Genomic DNA, 20,221 nt, shown 5'->3' on the forward strand with positions numbered 1-20,221 from the left:
TAGGAATTAGCATTTAAAAAACCTAGGAAATTCACTGAAAAAACCATAGGTTTGACACCAGTTATAGTTAACTGGAAATTTTACTCGCATAAAACCAATGAAATTCCCACGTTATAGTTAGTTGGACTCACTATAACTTGCGCGTGCAATGCACTGCTGATGACGTCACATATTACATCACTCATGACATGGTCAGTGACATCACTAATGACATCACTGATGACACCATCCTTGTGACAGAGTGACAGACCTCTTTTCACTGTAATGTAACCCTTGAAACACATATTCAAAAATAGAAACTAAATTTTTCAAAAAAAATGGAGATATCCATACCAGTTCAATAATTCCACCATCTATATACACATCCACTCATTGACCAATAGTTCTATATAGTCACTCATACATATACTCACTCATCATATGTAGTGATACACCTATACATCCTGTTACACACCGACAGTCATCCAAAAGATACTCTCACACATACTCACACATGCAAATAAACTATTGAACATCCATTTATTTGCATATACAGCTATACACACACAACCACCTTACTTCTAAGGAAACTTACACATACTTACTCTCTTAAACAATCACTTATAGAAACAAATACTTATTTAAACAGGAACTCTTACAATCTCTTACTCTCACATATACTCAGTTATATACATCAATATTCACATATATTATATTAAAACATAAGTAGTTACTGATAAAGATACTAGTGAGACAGTCATTCAGTCACTAACACACACATATATACAGTCATCCACCCATACAGTCCTGCACATATGCTGTCTTCAAAACACATACAAACAGAGAGTCAGTCACTCATGCATCTATGTGCTAAGTAATACCCCACCAAACCATATAGACACTCATACTGATATTAAAACAAACATCTAATAACCCATATACCTACACATGTAGCTACTCACCAACCCATGCAGCCACTTATACACAAAGTGAAACACTAATCCTTATATTTAAATATTTAAACATTACTCACTAATATATGTATTGCCTAAGATACACTTAATAAGCCAGTTAACCAATCAATTTTTTTTTAAAAAACATCCATGTAAACACTTATTTAAACATTTATTCTTCCACCAACTTTTACATATACATATATAAAACATATGTATTTTTCAGAAAGACACACATTCACTGGATGGTGTCATCAGTGATGTCATGAGTGATGTCACTGACCATGTCATGAGTGATGTAATATGTGACGTCATCAGCAGTGCATTGCACGCGCAAGTTATAGTGAGTCCAACTAACTAGAACGTGGGAATTTCATTGGTTTTATGCGAGTAAAATTTCCAGCTAACTATAACTGGTGTCAAACCTATGGTTTTTTCAGTGAATATATATATATATTCACTGAAAAAACCATAGGTTATAGACCATATATAGTTAGGAATTATCATTTACAAAACCTTATTTTACTCACACAAAACCATTGAAATTCCATATATAGTTAGTTGCACTAACTATATATCGCGCACCCGCAATCCACTGCTGATGATGTCACATATTACATCATTCATGACATGGTCAGTGACATCACTGATGACATCACTGATGACATCTCAAATGACATCACTGATGACATCACTGATGACAACATCCAGTGACTGTATGTTTCTGTAAAGTTAAAATGTGTCTTACATATTGAAGAATGAGTACAAGTATAAGTGTCTGGACAAAGGATTTAGTAGGTGCATGACTGAATGTATGAGTGAGTGATTAAATGTGTCTCACTGAGTGCATGGGTTAGTGACTAAACTGTCTTAATTTGTGCATCATTATGTCTGTTGTTCTGTAAACTGCTGCATGTGTTGATCAGTAGCTATATGATTAACTATATGGGTTACTGATTGATTGTCCAAGTATTTGTATGGGAGACTGAGTGTGTGTGTGGCTGGCTGAGAGGTGTGTGACTCTGTGCAGATCAATGTGTACTTGTATCAATGATTGTATAAGAAGGTAAGTGTGTGTTAGTATATGTTTGAAAATGTAAGGTGCTCTATGTTTAACTGTATAGACAAGAAAATGGAAGTGTCATTGATTCTTTACAGGACTGACTAGGTGTGTGAGTAACTCCATGGATGAGTGGCAGACTGTGAGTGTCTGTATAGGTGTATGAGTGCATATGATAGTGTTGTAAAGATGAGTGATTGTGTGTATGAATGATTGTATGGGTGAATGAGTGAATGTGTGTGTAGACATAGGAATCAGTGAGTGCGTATGTAGTAACTAGTATTGGTGTGTCAATGGTTTCAAAAATTATACTCCGTATTTAACACTGGGTGAAACAGAGGTTATATTAAAATGTGAGGAGATGCATTGTATTGTCACATGAATGATATCATCAGTGATGTGGTCATTGATGTCAAATGAGATGTCATCAGTGATGTCATCAGTGATGTCATTTGAGATGTCATCAGTGATGTCATCAGTGATGTCACTGACCATGTCATGAATGATGTAATATGTGACATCATCAGCAGTGGATTGCGGGTGCGCGATATATAGTTAGTACAACTAACTATATATGGAATTTCAATGGTTTTGTGTGAGTAAAATAAGGTTTTGTAAATGCTAATTCCTAACTATATATGGTCTATAACCTATGGTTTTTTCAGTGAATTTTCAAGGTTTTGTAAATGCTAATTCCTAACTATATATGGTCTATAACCTATGGTTTTTTCAGTGAATTTCATTGGTTTTTTAACAGCTAATATCTGTAGCTGTAAAATGTATTCTTCTTTAAATCCAAAAATATATTTTATATGTTTATGAATAATTTTTTTTTTAAATATTTTTTTTTCTTCGTTCCCGCTTCGCGAATCGGGAAGCTTCCCGTTAGCTGACCTTGATGCCGCGAAATAGACCGCGAGCCGGTAAACGTTTCTTTACCGCAACTGCCGCGTTAGAAAACAACATCGTGACGCCTCCCGTCCGCATGACGTTTCATGTTGTCGCGTGATACGTCATATGACGTGCAACGTTAGCGAACTGGTACGCTTACCGAGTCGCAAAGCACAGGTTTCTGGAAGCAAAGCGGGAGGCCCTGCAAAGCGCTTAACGTAAACACAGCAGGTCATGTGACTTGGTAATAACACTTTTCATTGGTTCATTTCACTTTTGGTTTTCTAATGATGTAAGACTAGGTCATATAATCTAAAATGAACACTTTTCATTGGTTGAGAACTCTTGTTTTTCCCAAATGATGAAAATCCCTCCTTCTTTCCTCACTCTGACTTTCATCATTGTGAGAGAAAGACCCTTTGTTACCAGTGAGCAATGGCTTCTTTAGTAGCTTCAGCTGGTGCTTCCCCACCACCTCCACCACATCCAAGGAAGAGTGGACCACCTGCTCAAGTTATAATTCAACAAGAAGAGGAAGAAGAGGAACAGGACGACGAGCACGAAGAGAGGCAGTTTTTGCCTGAGGAGCCCAGGACGTCTCACCGGAAAGAAAACTTCATTTGGCAATTTTTTAAAATTCCCAAAGGTCAGAAAAAAGTAAATGCAAGATACGTAACTTGCCTTATATGTCAAGATAGACTGTCCAGAGGGACCGACAAAAAATACAGCTTCGGAAACTACACAATGCATCGCCATATGACTAGGTGGCATCCTAACAACTACAGTGCTGCACAGTTTCGGAACGACCTAGATAATCTCCCTATTATGGCCAGAAGATCTGTTGTACCGGAAGTAACGGGACCAGAGGGCAGGGAGATGGTGCCAAATATACAAATGAGATTTGGTGAAGTAAAACAAGTCTGCGTACATTGCAGTGGATTCATTTGCTACAGAGAAAGTAGCATCACTCTGATCAACAGAGCTATTGACAATCATATGCAAGTTTGTACGAAACGCCCCAAATAATAAATACTTTTTTTTTGTTTTGTTGCTCCGGTTGAGCCCTTTACAATGAATCGTTTTCATTGCCCCCTCCAAGAAAAACCCAAAAAAATATAAAACTGTTCAGAAAAATTCAAAAAAAGTAAAAAAATGTTCAGAAAAATAATAAAAAAAATATAAAACAACAAAAACAATAAAAAAAAAGTTCTTTTCAGAACTACCTCCCCGTTATTAAAAAATTGGTACAATATTTGGAACTGTGCCAACCTCTATTTCTCGTAGTTCGCTTCCCAGTTCGCGAACCGGTACGCGAACCGGAAGCGAACCAAAAACAGTAAGTATAAGGGAAGGAAACAGACACTTATGTTAAAAGAAAGACAGCTATAGGGGAGTAAACTAGAGATACTATTACCCGTAATCCACTGCTGATGATGTCACATATTACATCATTCATGACATGCTCAGTGACATCATCAGCAGAGGATTGCGGGTTTTTTGGCAACGTGCCTTATCCACGGTTTAATAACGCTGCCTTTTGCTTTATATAAGTTTTCAAATTGTATGAAATATATACCAATAGGTCGTTATGAGCCTTTAGGTAGTGCTTTTCTTCATGAGGTCTGGTCGCTTCCATACACATACAGATGTTTCAAAGATGATCAAGAAGTTTATCTGAATGGAGAGGAATGCACTGAGACGCCAGATCATTCACTAATGTGTAGGCACATACAGTTACACGGTTCATGCAACAAACACCGACCAAATATGGCTTGCGTGTTGCAAGGCACGCCAGTTCCTGCTATCATCCCCACGTTCAAGTTGTTGGAAAATGGTAGTTATTTGATGCTCAATAATGAAGATTGTTCTGGGTTAATTAAAAGTATTCCTTTTATCGTAACAGTAAGTGAACGGGTTATTTGCTGCAAAAATGTTCTATTTCCTCCCACACATGAACATAGGGAGTTTTCAATCTGGCCACAAATACCAACCTTGGGAGCAGATTTCAACGGCATGGCAAGAATAAGAGCTCTTTTGTCTCAGAGAGAGGTGGCCTTGAGTTCGGCCCGTGAAACTTTCGTGCTTCACATAGCGAACACCCGTACAGAGGTGCAGATCCTTTTCAATACTGATTCGCCTTTGCATTTCAGCAAGATGGTTCGGACTATCTTTAACGCGTCCTCCACAAAGGCCCTGGCGCACTTTTTTAAAGTTGTTACCAGTGGTCTCGTGACTTCATTTGAGAAAATCTTTGGAGTCATCCCTGCTTTCTTTCATTCTATTTTCTCCACTGTGCTTCGTGGATTGCCATTTTTACTTGCATTACCAGCGGACGCTCTTGTGCTTTTTTACATTTTTAAATATGGATGTCCCTCCTGTGCAATCTCCCGCCATGCAGCTGCTGACACTGTTCCGCAATCGCATGCTAGAATATTATGGCACAATGCCGTTGGCGATATTAAGCACGGCATATGGATTATCTTTTCGATTCTCCTACTTCACCTGTGTCCAGCCTGTATTTCACTGCCTGACCTGTGATTTCGATTGGGCCATTGATTTGTGTCTCTGCGGACCGGTTTCTCCTGACGTCGACTTTAATCAGCTGATGACTCCTATCATTACTCACGAGTTGGTTTGTCCTGGCGAAAGGATTATGGCTGTGGCATTGATGCATGGACTAATTGGTCCCTGGAATTTATTGGCGGCAACACAGTCTTTCTTGGAACAGAGCTTTCTTGAAAACCCACCGAGCAGTCCTCTGATGGTGATAGAGGATCCGGTGCTGGGAGAGCACGTATGTTCTTTTCCGCTTTTAAATTGGATGGCTGAACTCTTTTCGGATGAAGACGGTGACTTCCTATTGGAGGCTGTTGCAGCTTATTTTGCATACACAGTTATGTCATAGACCTTTTTCATGTTTGATATGCTGAGTACTAGCATTTCATTGACAATTCATTGACTTATTTGTCAAGTTTTTATTATTTAGCTTGCCTATTGGCTTAAGACTCGATAAAGTACTTGGCTGTTTTATTTTTCTTTAGCATTAAATTTTCCTAGTTTTTAATGTTTTACCTTGCGGACCGTCCACATATAAACTTGCAATCTGCTCTCATGAGATGGCACTTCTATTATCTTATTCAGTTCGTTTCCGGATCATGGGGAGGTGTCATCTAGGTCCTGGATATCTTTACACCGTGTTAAGTTAGCATGGGCTCATTACCGGTTTAAACGCCATTTTTCCTTTTTTGCAACTTCTGCACACGACACTTAGTTGTTGCTTTAGCTTTCAACCTAGTAGTTCATCGTGGTTTACATGAGAATAATATGTTATTGCTCTACTATCTGCTTTGCTTGTTAAACTATATCTGTACAGCGAGTGCTGAAGTTTCAAGAACAACACGATACAGAATTGTTATGAGGTCTGATCTGCACGACTTCATACTCATAACATAAGTGCAGCTTCTGCCAATTCTGGGCATGAGGCGGGTTTTATATTGCTTTGCCGAACACACATACACAACAGTTGATGCGGTTCACATGAAGAGAGAGCTGGTGTATGCTGATGTGATTCCTTCAAATCTAAGACACTAAAGTATGGGCACGCCCTAAACCAACACAAACAGACCTTCTTAGCAAATAATATAATATGTGTATTAGGGAGGGTGAGATATAAGCAGCCGCGGGCCGTGGAGGGAGTTACGGTGGGGCAGGGAGGCGGGGAGGGGGAGGGGCAGGGTGGAGCCCTCTCCACCCTGCCCCTCCCCCTCCCCGCCTCCCTGCCCCACCGTAACTCCCTCCACGGCCCGTGGCTGCTTATAAGTGTTGATAACTCTTATTCATTTACAGCATGTTAACATACTGTCACCATTCGCTTTTTATGTACTAGTAACTATGCTGGTAATTTTGCTACTGATAATATGTGTACTTGTATTATCTAAGATACTACGCCTGAGAAGACGGCATTAGTAAATAAACATTTCAAATACACATGTGTTCTTCTTAACTCCATGTTCTGGTTTCTAAGAAATATATAACGACAGACTGTTCATGAGTTCCACGTATCCTGAGGTACTATAAGTTCATATTCTGGATTGTCTAAACATTGAGAGTTTGTTATATCCAATGTGACACTGTACCTAGCTTGCTAAGGGGTTTTTGATTACTAAGGTGAGTTTTGGGGCACCCTAATTCGCCGAGGTTCCAATCCTCTGTCCACAGTTCTGTGTGAGAACAGAAACCCTGCGACAGGGGCACCCCCGACCCTTGCTGGAGCTTCATCACACTTGCGATACAACTCCAGCAATGCGCCACCTTTACGGCACAGATACATCACGCATCTGTGCTGTTTTTGCCCCATGATGCGCCGCATTGTAAATGCAGCACACCATAGGTGACGGAACAGCGGCACAGAATGACTAACACATCCCTGGTGATGCGCCAGTCATCATAAATCTATCCCTATACTTCTTATCTTGTTCGAGATGAACCGCCATATGTATCATCAAAGTTTTTTGCATTTCCTAAATAGCGAACTTTAAGGAATAAATAGCGATTCTTTACCATTCCTAGTTTGCGATGAGCTATTTGCTAATTACAAATTACCCATTCATTTCCTTCATTTCCATAGGGCGGTTGGACTCACTTTTAGCTCGAACGGCTGAATGGATTTCCACGAAACTTGGCAAAATTGTAGGGACTGGTAGCCCGATGTGCCTTTGCTATGTCTCAAGATATATGCTCCAGTGGTTTTTACGAAAATTAACTTTGAAAAATATATATTGGGCTACATTGGCCTATATATATGTTGGAGCCCAAATGTAGCCCAATGTAGCCCAATGAAGCCCAATGAAGCCCAATGTAGCCCAAAGATGGCCGCCGGAGACAAAAAAAACAAATGTAGCCCAAATATCAGCCAGATGTAGCCCAACTATAGCCCAGTGACAGAATGACCAATCAGCTTCGCAAACCTCCGTTACGCGAAGCGGAGCGCTGTTACAGATATATATCTTTTTTTGAACGTTAATTTCTCAAAATCCACTGGAGCACATATATTGAGACCTAGCAAAGGCACATCGGGCTACCAGTCCCTAATATTTTACCAAGTTTCGTGCAAATCCATTCAGCCGTTCGATCATTATTATTATTTTTTTTTTTTGCCCCGCGGGGCCCTTTTAAAACCTCCACATCAAACCTAGGGGGTCAGCGAGGATCTACTATGCCCCCTTATGGTCATTTGCCCCTTCGCTTTGGCCTGCTCTTGTCTCTCGATCCTACCGAGAGACAAGATGGCGGCCGCTACGGACTGTTTGGAATGTTTACAGACGCCGGAGAACCAATCAGCTTCGCTTCACAAAGCTCCGTTGCGCGAAAAGTCCGCGAACCGGAGCGCTTCCCGGTCCGCTGTTACAGATATATATCTTTTTTTGAACGTTAATTTCTCAAAATCCACTGAAGCACATATATTGAGACCTACAAAAGGCACATCGGGCTACCAGTCCCTACAATTTTGCCAAGTTTCGTGCAAATCCATTCAGCCGTTCGGGCTAAAAGTGAGGCCAACCGCCCTATGGAAAACTCAATGTTAAAAACACGTTTTGGGACCCCCCTTTTTTCTCGACCCCCCCTGGACGAACCCCCCCCCAATTTTCAGGGGCTGCTCAGAAACAAAATGTGCCATTTTCCTGAAAATTTCAGCCAATTCCGTCCACAAACGCCAAAGTTATTAGACATAGAATTTTCAAAAATCCCATAGAGAAAAAATCCTAACTATATATACCTACTGGCGACCGCCAGTAGGTAATATATATTGCACTCAATTGACTGTTTGAAACGAAATGCCATTTACCTCATGCTTGTGTCAAAGGGATGGAATTATTGCCAGTATTATTAAAATATGCACAATACACTTTGGGAGAAGTAGTTCATGACTCCAGTCACATGGTGCACCGAATTAAATAACACTCGAGCGCACCGGGGCGCTTAGGTTCCAGTATGGGAGCAAGCCAGGAGTCAAAACTTTAAACGCAGGGAACAGGCGCTTTTGAGACTTTAGAAATAAAGCCATTGCAAGTGTATTGTGCCTCACCTTGTTTGGTTTGCCATGAAGGAGTTGATGGGCTCCCTGTGCCCATTTTTGTGAGGCCACCCTGAAGGGCCAGAAGCTCCAGCAACAGGGGAACGCTTGTCGCTTCTTGGGTATGTTAATGAGGAGCTAGGTTCACTTGTGCCTCCCAACCTACAAAAGACTGCCACTTCAGCAAAAAGGTTGGCGCGTGAAAGGGGTTCAGGCAGGGGGACATCCTGCCATGATCGTGCAGTTTGTAAATGGCCGCTCCGGAGTCAAAGACATCAAACAAAAGCAGCGGTAAATTTGCACTCAATTGACTTTTTGAAACTAAATGCCATTCACATTGTGCTTGTGTCATCAGTGATGTCATTCGAGATGCTATCAGTATGTCATCAGTGATGTCACTGACGATGTCATGAAAGATGTAATATGTGACATCATCAGCAGTGGATTGCGGGCGCGCGAGTTACAGTTAGTACAACTAAATATAACGGAGGAATTTCAATGGTTTTGAATGAGTGAAATGTCCAGCTAACTATGACACCCCTGAAACCTATGTTTTTTTCAGTGAATTTCAAAGGTGTTTTAAATGATAATTCCTAACTATAAAGTAACTGAAACCTATGTTTTTTTCAGTGAATTTCAAAGGTTTTTTCAATGACAATTTTTAAATTTATTAATTGTTATATTTATTTCTTTGATACTGATTTACTACATTTTTTTAATTTATTTATTTTTAGATATCTTATTTTTTAGATTACATTACACATTTTTATATATATATATTTATTAAATATTTTTTTAAGAAAAATTTAATATTTTTTAAATATATTTATAATATTTTCTTTATTTTTTTTTCTATTTTTTTGAGGAGCCGCGCACCCAAAGCTCACCTTTCCGATTACTGCGCGGAATGTACCCGCCATTTTAGAATTGTTCTGTAGGAGCCGCGTAGGGTGTGCGATGGGTGCATATTTCCATGCGCGATCGGTATGCGACCCATATGCGACTTCAAGTGCATATGCGACATATGTGTATCACACCACGCTCACACGTTTCCGCATGACGTCATCTACGTGTTCAACACGGTGAGCGCGTGACTTCCGCGAACTTTTTCGATATACAAAAAGATATATATATGTATTTAATATAAATATTAAGGCAAAAAAATAATATTCTTTTAGTTTTAATAAACATGTTACTTTTAAATGCAATTTCGTGAAGTCGCGCTAGGTGCGTGTTGCGTGTACGCACCCAACGCGGATCCCATGTGACCAAAAAAAAGAGATTTGATTGGTTTATAACACTTATTGTTCTAACTATTGAAGAACTCCACCCATTTCAATTACTCTTCTTAGACCTTCCTTAGGAGAAGACCTGTCCTGAGAAGAACCTCACTTTTTCTTCATTGTAAACCTGAATTTCTTTTTTGGAGACAAAAATGGCTACACCACTGGAAGAATCTTCTGATTCTGATCCTTTTGTTGCTGAACAGTTTCTACCAGAACCTCCCCCTCCCGAAAGATACACATCCGTCGTATGGAAATGTTTTACTTTTCCGGAGGGGCAAAAGAAATGTAATGCCACCAAGGTGACATGCAAGATTTGCCAGGCAGTGCTGTCCAGAGGAGATCCAAACAAGACATACTCTTGTGGCCCTGCTAGTATGCCCAAGCACCTCCAATCCCTGCATCCTGTGAACTATGCTCACGAAGAATGTAGAAGACTGTGCCAAAATGCACCTCCATCACCAGCAATACCAAGTACCTCTGGGGCATCACCTTCAACATCACCACCAGACATACGTCCCCAATTCGTGAAAATTAGAATGCACTGCGTGAAGTGCATTTGTTTAATTTGTTATGGGGAGCAATCTGTAGACCTAGTTTGCAGAGCAATTGATAACCATCAATGCTAGTTTTATTTTATTCCCTCAAAGTTCATGTTTTTGTTCACTTTTTTTCTTTTTAAAAAATCCCCCAAAAAGAAAGAAAATGTTAAAAAAAAATATATATATATATAAAAGTACAAAAAACAAAGAAAAAAATATTTTCAGAACTAACTACTCTGGTTAAAGAAAGAGCTAAATGTGTATGCTTGTGTGTGAAAGTTTTGATGAATGTATACGTACTGTATAATTGACTGAAATAATGCATTTGTGGTGTATGGTGAATGCATAACTGCAGAACTATAAGGAAGTGTTGCAGCATGACACTGTAAGCTCTTTACCTACAGCATGCTAAGGTACTTCTGAACCACAGGAATGCAACATATATACATAAATATGTCGCAACTCTGTGCTCCCCTCTGCACTGCTGCTTAAACTACATCCATGTGGTGACATAGGCACCCTTGCACCATGGTGCAAGAATATCTGTGCCATGTGCAGTTTATTTTTGTACAAAAAGGCTCACCTTCCTGTACAAAAACAATCAGTGAACACATTGTTCTCTTTCAATGTATGCTGTGCAATGTAGCATATATTGAAAGAGAAAAAATGAGGGGAAATAAAAAGAATTCTCCTTGTTGTGCCTTGCTACATCAATTGGAGGATGGTGCAGTAGTCACACACATGTCCAGATTTATCATTTCGGATAAATCTGGTGATGTGTATTGTTTTATGAGTGTTCTGTGAGTGTTTTGTGTATACACGCACAGCAACACCTATAGAACACCCTTTCAACGTGAAGTGGTGTGTATGATGAAGTCGTATTTACATGGAAAAGTAAAGGTACACAGACTGCCTTTTCCTCTCCTTGTAAATATTAAAGATTTTTTTACGCTATCACTATGTTACAAAAAGTGACATATTTTTGGTACAGGATGCTTTCTATACATATCTCCTGGGTTAGTTGGTCCCCCGTGACAGTCTGTGGCAGATTTACAAGCTCTCTGCGCCACAGGTACATCACTTTTCATGACGTATTGGTGGCGCAGGGAGCTCCTCCATATTTACAATGAGAGAAAAGTCACCCTGCGTGACTTTTGCTTTCCTTGTAAATATGGTTCATGGGTGTTGCTGTGGGTGTTCCCATGCAACACCCATGGAACAAGACACATCTCCAGATTTACGAGAAATCGTCAATCTGGAGATGTGTCTGAATGCTACACCACCCTAGAGGTGGCGTAGGGAGGCGCAATGAGGAGAAATGTTTTCATTTCTCCTTGTTTTTTCCTCTTTCAATGTGTGCTGCATTCTATAGCACGCATTGAAAGAGGAAAACACTTTTAGTGATTGTTTTTGTGCAGGACAGTCCCCCTTCCCGCACAAAAACAATATCCCCATGGCACAGGCATCCTTGGACCAATGTGCAAGGGTGCCTCCGCCGACGCTTGCCAACTGTTTCTGCGTCAGCGCAGGGGAGAGCACAGGAATGCGACATATCATTGTAGATATTTCATATTCCTGTGCTCTGAAAGTGCCGCAGCGTGGCGCAGCCAAAGGGCTTGCGGTGCCACGCTGTGGCACTTTCTTTTAGATCTGCGGCTCAGTGTTTCCGTCCGCCGCGGTCCCCCCCGATATAGGAATATGGCGGGGGAAATGGGTGGAGGGCGGACAAGGATGTCGGGCGGATCCTAATGGGCCCCTTTGTATTTTACTTTATCAGTTCTCAATTTTTCATAAACGCAATGCAACAATGAACAAAGTCTTTTTTCCCGATTCTCCATAATTTGCTGTTGCAAACCTTCAAGAAAAAAAACAACATTGACCACTGCATTAGCATAGCAGTTGACACCTGAACTATTTTCAAACTGATAACCAACAATCTCTTCAACAGTGTCCTTTTTCTTTTTGCTTGCAATCACAACATTATCTTTTTTCCCTTCTCTATACCTTCACTACAGATGTTCTCATATCTTCTTTTTCTTCCTTCTACACGTTTTTCAAATACAGGAAATTGACCTAAATTGAAAGCATACACTCTTCTTAACTGATTATACTCTTTTACACAGTTTGCATCTGCATTAACCTTTGTGTCATCAAAATCAATCGAAAACAAACCAGATAAAGTTCAGACTCATGACAAAGCAACATATGCCATACCCTCTTTAAACACGGTATTTCCAATGTTCACCAAAGCCCTTTTTACACTTAAACCTTGAGATTTATGAATAGTCATTGCATATGCCAGATAAACTAGAAACTGTTTTATACGGACATATAAATCTTTAACAAGCAAAAAACGAACTGAACAACGACCAATTGGTCTCACTTCTTCAATCTGATCAAATTTAATTTTGCAAAATTCAATACCATCAAATTCAAATTCAAATTTAAGAAAAAGGTCTTTATTTCGATGCACATATCATAAAAGACTATACCTTAAAATTTGAAAAAGTTTAAGAAACGTGGACATTCCGTTCTCATATGAGTGACAGGACAACACAGCAAAAGTATTCATCATCAAGTTAATCCATCCAAATACACAATAATTTATCTAAAAATAGAATAAAAGCTATTAAAAGTGTAGAAAAAGAATCCAGGGCCAAAATACAATGAGCATCACATAATTAATGTAACTATATGTATATATAAATATGTTACAAACACTTTCAGTTCTGGCTTAACTTGCGCACACGAATTGCCCACACCCAGTGTAAGAATTTAGCGATAGCAATAACACAGTGGGTTCTGAACAATCTGTTTTGAGTATCCTTAGTGCCTCTGAACCAGTGGAAATGCCCTTCAACAGGCAGATAGGCTTCAGACAGGTGTGCTGAGGATGTTTGTACACTGGACAGATAAACAAAATATGTGCTATACTTTCCAGCTGAGATGGGCAAAATGGACAACTTGTGCTGGTTTTGGCATGCCATTTGCCAGTAAAAGAATTGACAGGAAGCGTTCCCATCCGAATTTGGTGATACCGTTTCCTATTGCAGGGAAGTGTGATAAAATCCCAGTACCCTTCGTAAGCAATATCATGTTTTAGCTCCAGGAAGTCTCTTGTAATACCAACTTTATTTGGATAATTACCAAAATCCACAACTTTGCCCATTGCTCCATAAACTAAACCTTTTTCTACATCCAAATTACGCCTTAAAATTGCCCGACAGTTTCTACATGCATATAGATTCTTTTCTAAACCAGCAGTTTTAGATATCGATTTTTCTAAAGAATCCAATTTTTTTTTCAACTTTTCTGTCAAAATAATAGTGATTTCTTCATGCTCTATTTTATCAATGGCTTCCATTTTTATTGTTTCTTCGTTTTCCAGCTTCAAAATGTGTTTGTTGAATATAGAACACTCATGAAGTGTTGAAAAGATGTGCATGTACATTCTTTCTTTTCATGAAGAAATCCATGATCAATCTGTTGTCTCACTTGTTGATATATTCTTTCGGTTCAACATTTAGTTGTTCTTCCAAGTTTGCTAAGTCCGTTACATTTTCTTGAGCTTGATGCATTACTGTTTCCACCTCATTCATGGCGATTGCTGCTTCATTTTCAAAAATTGGTTGTCCTAGTGGATCTTGACTCAGCGCAGCATAACTTTGACTGTCTTGAGAACTGTTTCTAGCAATCTCAGCTGCAATAGTAGCTTCTTAATCAATTTCATCGTTCAACATTTTCACATAATTTGCAAAAACAGTGCATTGTATGGTATCTTTACAAGCATTGAAGGAATCTTCATAGCTCTGAAATTCTCCAAGTAATTCAAATTTGGAACGCCACGGTTTGAACCGTTGCAAAAGGGCTAAATACTCAAATTCCCTTTTATCAGCAATATCACCTACTCAGCTTCCTGTGATTAATCAAATTTCCTTTCGTTTGTTTCACCAAACATCCTTCGGAACCAATCACTGCATATTTTCCTTCATTGATGTTCTCTGTAGTATTCTATTTAAAAGTGTAGTTTTGCAGGACTTCATAGAGACACATGTTGTCAAGATGATGACTTCTGTTTGGGTAATATGTGTCCAACATATTGGTTTTCAAAATATCTGTACTTTCTGGATCTTTTTCTGCTAAATATTCAATTTCTTGAACAGATTTCAGTACCCGATTTCGCATTGCAGCAAGACCTAGACTCACCCAAATTATTGTTCTAGATTTGGAGTATATACTTGTAGATGATAACCGATCTGAGGATTCATATGCTCCAATTTCTCGATGGGATAACATCTTCAAACTGAAACTGTATAATTTCTTACTTAGAGTCTTCTTGTGAGAAATCTCTTCCCACATTTTTTTCAATTCCGTCTTTTCTGATCATGTAATGTCGGATGTTACATATCCATCAACAGCAATTGAATTGCCTGCAACGCACTGAATATCTATGTTAGCATTCCACATTGACAGAATAACCGGATTGTAGTCATTTAATTATTTTGTCTCTTCGCTTCTTCTTAAATTGTAGGTATTTTTTGGTGAATTTCTTGTGATGGTATGTCGCATAGCTGACATAGAACTGTTCACTCTTCCTTTGGATATTACAGGACGTGGAAATGCAAAAGGACATTTGGTATAGGACTTATCCTTAGACTTGTACTTTCGTTGGCAGTATTTTCCCTTTGATGGCTTTGGAATCATAAGACTTGTTGTCATAAGTTTTTTCTTCTGTGCTTTTGGGTACAGCACATGTGGGATATTCTTCAATAAAAGACAAAACAGTATCATCTGAGTCTGCTCTGAATTTTGGGGCAGCCTTGATCCATAATAGCATATGTATACGAGGAGCACCTCTTGCTTGATACTCCTTTCTCCAAAAGAAATCCACAACTTCTCCAAAAGACATCATAGCTTCAAATCTATGATTAAAATACCTGCATACATTAACGGGATCCAAAGAGCACAATTCTCCAGGTGTCTTGTATTCAATAGTTTTTATATTGGAATTTGCCTCTCGAAGAAATTCAAGTAAATCATCCCAAGCGTACTCAGCACAGCTTTGGTGGAGTTCCCAAGTTCCATACCATAGATTTCAGTACTCCATGACGATAATACCAATATTCGTAAGTGCCACGCTGACATGCCATCAGATTAATCAGCTGAGATTCTAAATGATCATCCCTCTGGTGCACTTTATCCATAAAATCCTTTGCAGAAACATTTTGCAGATTTTCAATATGTTATTGACTGCATATGAAAGTCCAGACAAGTCACTTTCAAACAAAAGATGAAATATATAAGGGATACATTGTCTAAATCTTGGATCTTCTGCATATAATCTTGTTGTCCGGTATATTCAGATGCAGGAATTTGCACAGGTCGTTCATCATATCGTCCTCCTTTTCCTGTTGGAAACAACTGCGGAAAACAACAAGCTTCCAAGCTCTCTTCCCATACACTCATGGGACTTCCCTTTACTGTTTTTATTTGGAATAACTCAATAGTATTCCTTATCACTTCTTTTGAATGAAGTGGATGTACACTGCAATGTTCATAGTTTTCTTCACTTCTTGACATATCCACTTTTTCAATTTGTCCACTTGACGTTTCAGTATCTTCTGCTAAAAGTATTTCTTCTTCTCCGATATACATATTTTAATAGTACTCATTGTTTTTTATTAAATACAAAGTCGCCTACTGCACTTTCCTAACATCCACTAACTCCTGTCTTACTCTTAGTAGGAACACCATTAACTAGAATGACTAGTGGTTCATTTTCTACACACTCTACATCAATAGTTTCAATATTTTTCTGTAAATCTAATGGTAAATATACAAGTCTTCCTTTTAATCCTCTCTGTAAATCTGAAGGAGGCAATTTACCTGTTTTAGGCACCGTACGAACAATAGCCTGAAATGGGTGCACCCATTGAATGAGAATAGTCGCATAGCTATTTAAATCTATCAGTTCTGAAGGAATAGCAACCAACTATAGAATATTATGCACAGCTCTAGCGGGCATTTTATTTTCATCTAATTTGTCATAACAATATCTACAAATACGCTGATCAGAACCCAAATCAAAACAATTCTCTACAAACAAATACGTTGCAAATTTCTTCCACATATCATTATTTTCTCTTTCACTTTTTAAATACAAATCAACACTCCTAGTCTGATTTTTACAGTGAGTTCGCTGGCAACAAAACAAGAATAATTTGGCCTTTCACCTGAAATCACCTTAAACTTTGTAATTTCACCTTCAAAATGTTTTGTACAACTAAGTTCAACATTCTCTTCAACATTTTTTTCTAATAATGTCTCAGTTTCTGCACTCTCTTGTTCAGGACCAAAGTAACAAAACTCAATGTCATCACAAATCTTCTTCACATCTGAAACTGACCCATGCAAAAGAGCTGTGTTCAACTCATTTAATTTTAGTGCTGGACTTTTTGCATAATACAATCTTCTGACTAACTTCGGCATTTGAGTATGATGTACTGCGAACATCCTGAAATGATGAAAAACACTTTGCCATATATTTCTGGAAAGACAAGCCAGAGAATGACCTTGCAAACCAGTATTTTTTCTTACTCTGCAAGAGTCAAGTCCTTGCAACATCTTAATCTTAACCTGTAAAAGATCAATAGATTCTTGTCGTACACTACAAATACTACTGCAATCCCAAGTGTACACAGGGGCTTGGCTTTAGCACGTCTGCCTAGAACTTGATCTGCTATCACTTCTTCTGCATTTCTGGGACCATTTTTTCTTTGTCAATTGGACAACCATTTCTAACCTCATAAGCTCGGCCACTGGTGTCAACTGCATGCAACAAATCATTGGTCTGAAAATAACTCTCTTCATTAAAGAAAGGCTCTGAACTTGAACTGTGTTTCCATTCACCCAAAGAAAATCCCAAAAATTAGTTCTGTTAATTACTCTTTTCCTCTTACTTTTGGCCTTCATTGAATGGATTGGTTTAGCTAGTGATCGAATTCTGTTTAAAACGAAAATAAATAGTTTTTTTCGTATATCTTTATATTGATTTTCTCTTTTTTTAACATATGTCAAATTTTTTGGTTCTACATATGCTTTTTTTCATTTCCTATTATTTTGATTTTTTTGTGCTAGAAGCGTTGTTATTGGTTTCAAAATTCTCAACATTCTTTTTCGGTCTAGAAAGATTTTTAATAAATTTCTTAGTAATCTTACCAGAAGATTTTGTATTTTTGGCCACATTATGTTGCTCATCCAATACTTGTTGTTGAGATTTCTTCAAGTAACTGTCCTTTAGCTCTTTTTTCTCTTTCTACATTTTTCAGGCATGATAATTTTATTTTAGTGATGATAAACAATATCTGTAAAAAATAAACATAAATAAAAGTATATTAATAATCTTATAATGTATACTTTTCTATTACTATGCAAACACATTCTATATAGATACTGACAGAGGAATTGTATACCTTAAATACAAGTGGTTACACTACACCACATGCATAGTGGATAGGAGTTTGAAGCACTCCGTGCCCTAAAGCCTTGCTCACTGTATGAGTACATGCATACTAACTGAATAATTGGAGTAGTACAAGAAATGACTGGGTGAATTTATAACTGGTTTAGTTTTACTTTACTGAATGGATTAAAACATAGTACTGAAAGATTCACTATTGCATTGCAAGAGCAGTGACAGGGTGTTTCCTGTAGTGTAGGTATACCGACTAGAGAATTGTAGTCCTGAAACACAACTGTAAAGGTGATAAGACCAGTACATGCATAGTGTATAGGAGTATAAAACAGTCCATGTCCTAAAGCATGTTTTATTTTTTTAAACGGAGAAATGTGCGCAGGGTGCATGGATCCACCGTAAAAAAAAAAAAAACTTAGTACGGGCTCCTGTGCTTGTTTAAAAATTAACTACCTGGGAGGGCCTAATCCCGTTGTCTAAAATATTAGTTTTGATGGGGGTTCAGTGGGGCCATGTAGCCTGGTGACCGCCATTCCTCGGTGCTAAAAAATAAATAGGTGAGAGAGCTCAAAGGACCGTCTAAGCCCCGGGGATTACCACCCTCTTGGCCTTTTTATATTTTGGGAGGGGGGACGTGTGGTCCCCATTCTGGAGCAGTCGAGGGCCTTGGGGAACATCACTCTCCAGGACCGACTCCTACTGTGTCTCTGGATGCCTACCCCTGGAACAATGCTGTTTTCTATAGCAGGGTAGGAGTCGAGGTTCCAGGTCTGTATTAACAAGTGCCATTTCGCCGCATTTTTTTTTTTTAGAAAACAAAAATGCGGTGAAAATGATATCGGCCTATTTACTAGGTGAGGATAAGATGCATTAACGCACGTTAGCAGCCGGTTTGGTAACAACTAGCCTTGTATCTCCAATGAGTTGCAATGTAGGCGTTCCCAGAGGCAAGGTAGTTTTTCCCATGACAATAGAACATAGAAGAGGGGAGTGCGACAATAGCGTTGTTTTTACAAGGTAACCCTGCACTTGAGGAGTGATACCAACACTCTCGCTAATTGTGGTTTATTTTGGATCCTAACATGTGCTCTGAAGTAGACTTATTCAAAAAGTGGGGGTGGTGATGGACAGAGTATCTGAATTAAACAGAACACTCGTACCCAGTCAAAAGATCAGAATTTGATCCATCACCGTTTTTTAGCTCACTGCACCATCCCAGCTCAGAACCTGGCTCTATGCAAATTAGTCTGTCCCTAGCCCAGTGCATCATGGGAACAGGCCAGACCAAACTACCAAGCCAATTCTTTACTGGAAAGGAAAAAAGCTTCCGGGGACCGGTTTCTGGCATTGCAGCCGTCTTCGGCCCGGCTTGCTTGAATCCTGATGGTGCAGTGAGCAAGGGACTCACATCTGAGTATTCCCTGCCACACTTGTGGTGGCTAAAACGATTCAAAAAGTGGGGGTGGTGATGGACAGAGTATCTGAATTAAACAGAACACTCGTACCCAGTCAAAAGATCAGAGTTTGATCCATCACCGTTTTTTAGCTCACTGCACCATCCCAGCTCAGAACCTGGCTATATGCAAATTAGTCTGTCCCTGGCCCAGTGCATCATGGGAACAGGGCAGACCAAACTACCAAGCCAATTCTTTACTGGAAAGGAAACAAGCTTCCGGGGACCGGTTTCTGGCATTGCAACCGTCTTCGGCCCGGCTTGCTTGAATCCTGATGGTGCAGTGAGCAAGGGACTCACATCTGAGTATTCCCTGCCACACTTGTGGTGGCTAAAACGATTCAAAAAGTGGGGGTGGTGATGGACAGAGTATCTGAATTAAACAGAACACTCGTACCCAGTCAAAAGATCAGAGTTTGATCCATCACCGTTTTTTAGCTCACTGCACCATCCCAGCTCAGAACCTGGCTATATGCAAATTAGTCTGTCCCTGGCCCAGTGCATCATGGGAAC

This window comes from Lissotriton helveticus, chromosome 8 (assembly GCF_964261635.1).
Source record: "Lissotriton helveticus chromosome 8, aLisHel1.1, whole genome shotgun sequence".
Lineage (NCBI taxonomy): Eukaryota > Metazoa > Chordata > Amphibia > Caudata > Salamandridae > Lissotriton > Lissotriton helveticus.